The sequence below is a fragment of the Hordeum vulgare genome, chromosome 6H, assembly GCF_904849725.1.
Source record: "Hordeum vulgare subsp. vulgare chromosome 6H, MorexV3_pseudomolecules_assembly, whole genome shotgun sequence".
Lineage (NCBI taxonomy): Eukaryota > Viridiplantae > Streptophyta > Magnoliopsida > Poales > Poaceae > Hordeum > Hordeum vulgare.
In genome coordinates this window covers 212,084,574-212,093,905 of record NC_058523.1, presented here as the reverse complement: position 1 = coordinate 212,093,905, position 9,332 = coordinate 212,084,574, and positions in this window count along the sequence as shown.

The following is a 9,332-nucleotide window of genomic DNA, read 5'->3' as shown; positions in this document are numbered from 1 at the left end:
AAGGAATCAAAATAATTCCATTCCAATTAGCTATTGGGTCAACTCAAAAATCCTTTTTCAAAAGTTCTTGTGACCTAGAATTTTGGTTTGACAAATTTATTTTATGTCACTATTTTACCAAGTATTTGGAACATTTTCTTGGTCCCTTTTAAGGTATTAATTTTTATTGCATTGTTGTCAATTATTCAAATCATTGGGGTTTTGATCACTTCCCAATTGTAGATCATCCCCATTGTATTAAGTTGATTTGAATGCATGCATGAATGCTCACTGATGCAACTAACTACAAGCTACAATCTAGGGCTGTGACATCTAGAAGATCAACTCCCACTCAATTCAAGTGATTGTAGCACTCACACAGTCGGAGGTTTCATACCTCTCAACAAGGGCACGAGCCTGAAATCCCAATTTCATCCGTTGGAACAACTCGTATGTCTTGCGATGTTCGAAAGGTCTTCAAGGCCTCAATTCTAAGCCGTTTAAGCATTATGCACTGAACTATCATGTAGCCATCAAAACGTGTATGTCAGATGTTTGCAACATCTACAGACGACGCTCGGGGTTAGCACACCGAGCGGTGCATTAAGGACATAAGCCTTGTGTGCAGAAATGAGGACAATCCTCAGTTTACGGACCTAGTCCGCATAATTCCTACTATCATGTTTCAACTAAATTTCTCTAGGAACATATATTAAAAATAGTAGAGCTACAAATCAAGCTAGAACTTAATTTGCAAAGACGTTTTGACTATGTTCATGATAATTGAGTTTAGCTAATCATATTACTAATAAACTCCCACTCAAATTGACATCCCTTTAGTCATTCGAGTGTCGAATGATCCAAATTCACTAACTCAGGTTCGATCATCATGTGCGTTGAGTATAGTTTCAATGCTAAACATCTCCATGTTGGTCATATCAACTATATGATTCATGCTCGACCTTTGGGTCTCTTGTGTTCCAAGGAAGTGTATGTACATGCTAGGCTCGTCAAGTTTAACCCGAGTGTTCCGCGTGTGCAACTGTTTTGCACCCGTTGTATGTGAACATTGAGTCTATCACACCCGATCATCACGTGATGTCTCAAAACAACGAACTGTCGCAACGCTGCACAATCGGGGAGAACACAATTTTATGTTGAAATTTTAGGGAGAGGATCACCTCATAATTCTACCGTCGTCCTAAGCAAAAAAATGTGCATAAAAGGATTAACATCACATGCAAATCATAAGTGACATGATATGGCCATGAACTTGTGATTCTTGATCTCCATAATCAAAGCACCGGCATGATCTCCATCATCACCGGCACCACACCATGATGTCCATCATCATGATCTCCATCATTGTGCTGCCATATAGGTTGTCGCGCTAACTATGTTGTTACTAGTAAAGCTACAACCTAGCAATAAAGCCAAGCATCTCCAAGCGCAAAATAATTAAAGACAACCCTATGGCTCCTGCCGGTTGACGTTGCATAGACGTGCAAGTCGATATTTAACTATTACAACATGACCATCTGATACATCCAATATATCATATCATGTCTTTGGCCATATCACATCACATGCATACCCTGCAAAAACAAGTAGACGTCCTCTAATTTGTTGTTGCATGATTTACGTGGCTGCTATGGGTATCTAGTATGATCGCAGCTTACTTACGCAAAACCACAACGGTGATATGCAAGTTGCTAGTAAACCTTCTCCAAGGACCGCCTTGGACAAATCCGATTCAACTAAAGTTGGAGAAACAGACACCCGCCAGCCATCTTTATGCAACAAGTTGCATGTTAGTCGATGAAACCGGTCTCTCGTAAGCGTACGAGTAATGTTGGTCCAGGCCGCTTCAATCCATCAATACCGCCGAATCAAGAAAAGACTAAGGAGGGAAAAAATTGAACATCAACGCCCACAAACTCTTTTGTGTTCTACTCGAGATATCATCTATGCATGAACCTACCTCTTATACCACTGTTGGGGATTGTTACATGGGAAGCAAAAAATTTCCTACGCACACGGAGTACCTATCCATGATGATGATCATCTAGGATAGGGGAAAGTGAATCTACTTACCCTTGTAGATCGTTAAGCGGAAGCGTATACAACGTGGTTGATGTAGTGGAACATATTCACGATCCAAATCGTAGCCCGTCCCGCGATCTCATCACGGTCCGTCCCGCGATCCCATCGCAATCCAGACCAATCTAGTGCCAAACGGACGACACCTCCACGTTCAACACACGTACAACTCGATGATGATCCCCGTCTTCTTGATCCAGCAAGAGGGGTGGGGAGGTAGATGAGTTCTCCAGCACAAGGGCATGGTGGTGGTGGTGGTGAACTAATCCAGCAGGGCTTCGCCTAAGCACAGCTGAACTAGACTAGAGGAGAAACCATTCTAGAGAAAAGTAGAGGGAGCACGTGATAATTAGGGTTATCCCTCACCTCTAAAACGTGTAGTATATATAGGAGGGAGAGGAGGGAGGATGCCTTGGACCCTCCTCCAAGGAGAGGTTCGTCCGAGCCAACAAGGGAGGAATCCACCTCCCACAAGGGAGGTGGAATCCTATTAGGACTCCTTCCTAATTTAGAAATTGTTTCCAGCTTTTGACTTTTTTCCTTATTCCTCCACTCCATCTGCATGGGCCCTTAGGTGTGGCTTTGGCCAGCCCACTAGGGGCTGGTATACCTCCTCCCACAGCCCATGAAGCCTTTGGGTCGTCACACCCCCTCCCCACGGTGGTCCCCCCGTACCCTCCCGGCATTCCCGATACACTACCGATGAGCCCGAACTTTTTCGGTGACCCAAACAAGACTTCCTACATATCAATCTTTACTTCGTGACCATTACGGAGCTGGACGTGACGTCCAGGATCCCAACTGGGAGTCCAAACAACCTTCAGTCACAAACACCTATAACTCAAGTATACCAAAACGTCACCGAACCATAAGTGTGCAGACCCTGCGGGTTCAAGAACTATGTAGACATGACCTAGGTCCTACATATTCTACGATGAACTCTATCTACTGGAGCTCTATGTGAAGGATTCAGTTAATCATGTATGTTGTTCCCTTTATCCTTCGGTACGTTAGTTACCCGAGATTTGATCGTCGGTATCTCCGTACCTAGTTCAATCTCGTTACCGGCAAGTCTCTTTACTCATTCCGTAATACAAGATCCCGTGACTAACTCCTTAGTCACATTGCTTGCAAGGCTTGTTGTGATGTTGTATTACCGAATGGGCCCCGAGATACCTCTCTGTCACACGGAGTGACAAATCCCAGTCTTGATCCATGCCAACCTAACAGAGACCTTCGGAGATACCTGTAGAGCACCTTTATAGTCACCCACTAACATTGCGACATTTGATGCACACAAGGTATTCCTCTGGTGTCCGGGAGTTGCATGATCTCATAGTCATAGGAACATATACATTTATATGCGTAAAATAGTAGCAATAAATTGACACGATCTTATGCTACGTTCATAGTTTGGGTCTTGTCCATCACATCATTCTCCTAATGATGTGATCCCGTTATCAAGTGACAACACTTGTCTATGGCCAAGAAACCATGACCATCTTTGATCAACGAGCTAGTCAACTAGAGGCTCACTAGGGACAGTGTGTTGTCTATGTATCCACACATGTATTTGAGTTTCCAGTCAATACAATTCTAGCATGGATAATAAACGATTATCATGAACAAGGAAATTTAATAATAACCAATTTATTATTGCCTCTAGGGCATATTTCCAATATAATCCCGATGGATTAGATCTGTGTTACTGATATCTAGCACACAAATTTATTCTTGTAGGCTTTGTTGGGCCTCCAAGCATTGAGTTTTGTAGGACAATAGCAATTTTCCCTCAAGTGGATGACGTAAGGTTTATTAATCCATGGGAGGTTGATACGTGTGATTTGCGTTGGTTTTTTTGCAAATAGGAGCGAGTGATGCGGCATAGTATAGATAAGTATTTCCCTGAGTGGTAAGCAAGGTTATCAAACCAATAGGAGTAGCACGCAACCCCCATATTCAACATCTACACACAAAGAAGCAAACACTTGCACACAACGCATGGAAGAGGGTTGTTAATCCACTTGTACTCGTTACTTGCAATCAAATGAAGTGCGTAGATGATAGTTGACAAATATAAATTTCAAAATAAATAAAAAGTAAGTAAAGGCAGCGAGGAAATAGAGGTTTCGTCAATATATAAGTGGATACACAACAACTACACACAAAGAAGAAAACACTTGCACCCAACGCTGGGAAGAGGGTTGTCAATCCCCTTGTACTCGTTACTTGCAAGCAAATGGAGTGTGTAGATGATAGTTGAAAAATATAAATTTCAAAATAAATAAAATGTAATAATAAAGGCAGCGATGAAATAGAGGTTTTGACAATATATAAGTGGATAGACCTGGGGGTCATAGTTTTCTCTAGTGTCATCTCACTCGAAGTAGGTATACAGTGGGTAACAAATTACTACTGTTGGGCAATTGATAGAAGAGCGCATAGTTATGCAATCTTTATTCACGACAATGATCATGTGTATATAGGCATCACGTCCATAAGCAAATAGGCCGACTCCTACCTGCACCGATTACTACTACTCCACCCATGGACTGCTATCCAGTATGCATCTAGAGTATTAAGTAAAACAGAGTAACTCTTGGAGAACGATGACATGATGTAGACAAAGAGAATCCACTTAATATGGATTATGTTGGGGAACGTAGCATGGGAAACTAGTTTTTTCCTACGCACACGCAAGACCTATCCTTGGTGATGATCATTTACGAGAGGGGAGATCGGATCCACATAACCTTGTAGATAGCTAAGCGGAAGCGTTAAAGAATGCGGTTGATGCAGTGGTACTTCTTCGTGATCCAATCACGATTCGTCCCATGAACTCCCGATCAAGCGCCGAACAAACGACACCTCCGTGTTCAGCACACGTACAACTCGGTGACACCTCTGCCTCCTCGATCCAGCGAGCGAGGGAGGAGTAGTACATGATTTCTCCGGCAACACGGCGGCATGGTGGCGGTTGTGGTGGTGCTATCCCGACAGGGCTATGCCTAGCGCTACTGAAACCGCAAACGGAGGAGAAAACGATCTAGGGACAAAGGGGGGCGCCAAGGGCTTCGTGTCTGCTCTTGGGGCGCCCCCTCCTCTCTATATAAGGTGGAGGGGCATGGGGAACAGCCCCTTCAAGCCCTAGGGCGCAGTCAAGGGGAGAGGGGGTCGAATCCTAGTCCCCTTCCTTCATTTCCATAGAAAGGTGGAATTTCCACCTTTCTCAACTACATGGGCCTTGAGGGAGTTCTGCGCTTGGCCCAATAAGGCCACGATATCTCCCCTCAGCCCATACACACCCTTGGGATGTGGTGTAACACTTGGTGGACCTCCGGACCCCTACAGATGTTGCCACAACCTTTTAGAAGCTTCCCGGTGCAATACTTAAAAAACCCAAAACTTTTCCTCTAGCCAAAATATGACTTCCCTTATATAAATCTTTACCTCCGGACTATTCCGGAGCTCCTCGTCACATCCAGGATCTCCTCTGGGACTCTGAAAAAACTTTCATATACTACCACACATAACTCATTAATACCAAATCGTCACCAAACCTTAAGTGTGCAGACCCTGCAGGTTCGAGAACTATGCAGACATGACCGAGACACTCTCGGGCCAATAAAAAATAGCGGGACCTGGATGTCCATATTGGCTCGTACATAGTCTACGAAGATATTTATCAATCGAACCATGATGTCAAGGATTCAGTTAATCCGTATACTATTCCCTTTGTCCTTCGGTATGTTACTTGACCGAGATTCGATCGTCGGTATCTCCATACCTACTTCAATCTCGTTACCGGCAAGTCTCTTTACTCATTCTGTAATACATGATCCCGTGACTAACTCCTTAGTCACATTGCTTGCAAGGCTTGTTGTGATGTTGTATTACCGACTGGGCCCAGACATACCTCTCCGTCACACGGAGTGACAAATCCTAGTCTTGATCCATGCCAACCCAATAGACACCTTTGGAGATACCTGTATAGCACCTTTATAGTCACCCAGTAATGTTGCGACGTTTGATACACACAAGGTATTCCTTCGGTGTCTGGGAGTTATATGATCTCATGGTCATAGGAACATATACATTGGCATGCATAAAATAGTAGCAATAAACTGGCACAATCATAAGTTATGTTTATAGTTTGGCTCTTGTCCAACACATCAGTCTCCTAAGAATGTGATCCCGTTATAAAGTGACAACACTTGTCTATGTTCACGAAATCTTGACCATCTTTGTTCAACGAGCTAGCCAACTAGAGGCTCACTAGGTACAGTGTGTTGTCTATGTATCCACACATGTATTTGAGTTTCCAATCAGTACAATTCTAGTATGGATAACAAACGATTATCATGAACAAGGAAATATAATAATAACCAATTTATTATTGCCTCTAGGGCATATTTTGAATAGTCTCCCACTTGCACTAGAGTCAATAATCTAGGTCACATCGCTATGTGATTGCAATGAATCTAACACCCATACAGTTCTGGGGTTCCATCATGTCTTGCTTGTGAGAGAGGTTTTTAGTCAACGGATCTGAACCTTTCAAATCCGCGTGTGCTTTACAAATCTCTATGTGATCCTATAGATGTTGCAACCACGCACCATTTGGAACTGTTCCAAATGAGTGCTCTGCTATACGAATCCGGTTTGATACTCAGAGTTATCTGGATTAGTGTCAAAGCTTGCATCAACGTAACCCTTTACGATGAACTCTTTAATCACCTCCATAATCAAGAAAAATTCCTTAGTTCATTAGTTACTAAGGATAACTTCGACCGATGTTCAGTGGTTCAATCCTGGATCACTCTTTGTACCCCTTGACAGACTCATGGCAAGGCACACATGAGGTGCGGTACATAACATGGTATACTTTAGAGCCTACAACTAAGGCAAAGGGGACGACCTTCGTCCTTTCTCTTTCTTCTGTCGTGGTAGGGCTTTTGAGTCTTACTCAAAATTGCACCTTACAATATAGTCAAGAACTCCTTCTTCAATTGATCCATTTTGAACTCCTTCAAAAATCTTGTCAAGGTATGTATTCATTGAAATTTTTATCAAGCGTCTCGATCTATCTCCATAGATCTTGGTTCTCAATGTTCAAGTAGTTCAATCCAGGTTTTCCTTTGAAAAATTCCTTTCGAACAACTCTTTATGCTTGCCAGAAATGCTACATTATTTCCGATAGACAATATGTTAATCACATATACTAATCAGAAATTCTATAATGCTCCCACTCACTTCTTTGGAAATACAAGTTCTCATAAACCTTGTATAAACCCAAACGCTTTGATCATCTCATCAAAGCGTATATTCCAACTCCGAGATGCTTGCTCCAATACATAGAAGGATCGCTGGAGCTTGCATACTTGTCAGCATCCTTAGGATCGACAAAACCATCTCGTTGTATCACATACAACCTTTCCTCAAGGAAACCGTCAAGGAAACAATGTTTTGACATCCTATCTACAAGATTTTGCAAATATTGCAGCAACTGGTAACATAATTCCAATAGACTTTAGCATTGCTACGGGTGAGGAAGTCTCATCGTAGTCAACTCCTTGAACTTGTCAGAAACATCTTTGCGACAAGTCGAGCTTTCTTAATGGTGACATTTACCATCATCGTCTGTCTTCCTTTTAAAGATCCATCTGTACTTAACAGTCTTACGGCAATCAAGTAGTTCTTCCAAAGTCTATACTTTGTTTTCATACATGCATCCTCTCTCGGATTTCATGGCATCCAGCCATTTGTCGAAATCCGTGCTCACCATCGCTTCTCCATAGCTTGTAGGTTCATTGTTGACGAGCAACATGCCCTCCAAGATAGGATTACCGTACTACTCATGAGCAGTACGTCTCCTTGTCGACCTATGAGGTTTGGTAGTAACTTGATCCGAAGCTTCATGATCACTATCATCAGCTTCCACTTTAATTGGTGTAGGCACCACAGGAACAACTTCTTGCGCCCTCCTACACTCTGTTTGAAGTGATAGTTCAATAACCTCATCAAGTTTCCACCATCCTCCCACTCAATTCTTTCGAGAGAAACTTTTCCTCGAGAAAGGACCCGTTTCTAGAAACAAACATCTACTTTCAGATCTGAGATAGGAGGTATACCCTACTGTTTTGGGTATCCTATGAAGATGCATTTATCCGCTCTGGGTTCGAGCTTATCGGGCTGAAACATTTTTCACATAAGCGTAGCAACCCCAAACTTTTAAGAGACGACAACTTAGGTTAAGCCAAACCATAGTTCATACGGTGTTATCTCAACGGAATTACGTGGTGCCCTATTTAAAGTGAATGCGGTTGTCTCTAATGCGTAACCCAAAAACGATAGTGGTAATTCGATAAGAGACATCTTAGTATGCACCATACCCAATGGGGTGCGGCTATGACATTTCGGACACACCATCACACTATTGTGTTCGAGGTGGCATGAGTTTTGAAACATTTTTCGCATTGTCTTAGATGTATACTAAACTCGCAACTCAGATATATATTTACCTCCACGATCACATCGTAGACATATTGTCCTCTTGTCACGATGATATTCAACTTCACTCTGAAATTACTTGAACCTTTCAATAATTCAGACTTGTGTTTGATCAAGTAAATATACTAGTATCTACTCAAATCATTTGTGAAGTAAGAACATAACGATATCCACAGCGTGCGTCAGCACTCATTGGACTGCATACATTAAAAATGTATTATTTCCAATAAGTTACTTCCTTGTTCACTCTCACTGGAAAAGAGGCTTCAGTCATCTTGCCAATGTGGCATGATTTGCATGTTTCAAGTGTTCCGAAATCAGTTGAGTCCAAAGGATCCATCTGCATGGAGTTTCTTCATGAGTTTACACCAATAGACATGGTTCGCATGTCTCAAACGTTTCAAAAATGAGTGAGTCCATAGATCCATCAGCATGGAGCTTTTTCATGCGTTTTGCACCAGTATGACTCAAGCGGCAGTGCACAAGTAAGCGGTACTATCTTTACTACTTTGGATCGCTTCGCATCAAATATTATGAACATGTGTAATACTATGATCAAGATTCAATAAACCAATCATATTAGGTGCATGACCATTCAAGGTATTATTCAAGTAAACAGAATAACCATTATTCTCTTTAAATGAAAAACCATATTGCAATAAACACAATCCAATCTCGTTCATGCTCAACGCAAACACCAAACAACATTTAGGTTCAACACTAATCTCGAAAGTAGGGGGAGC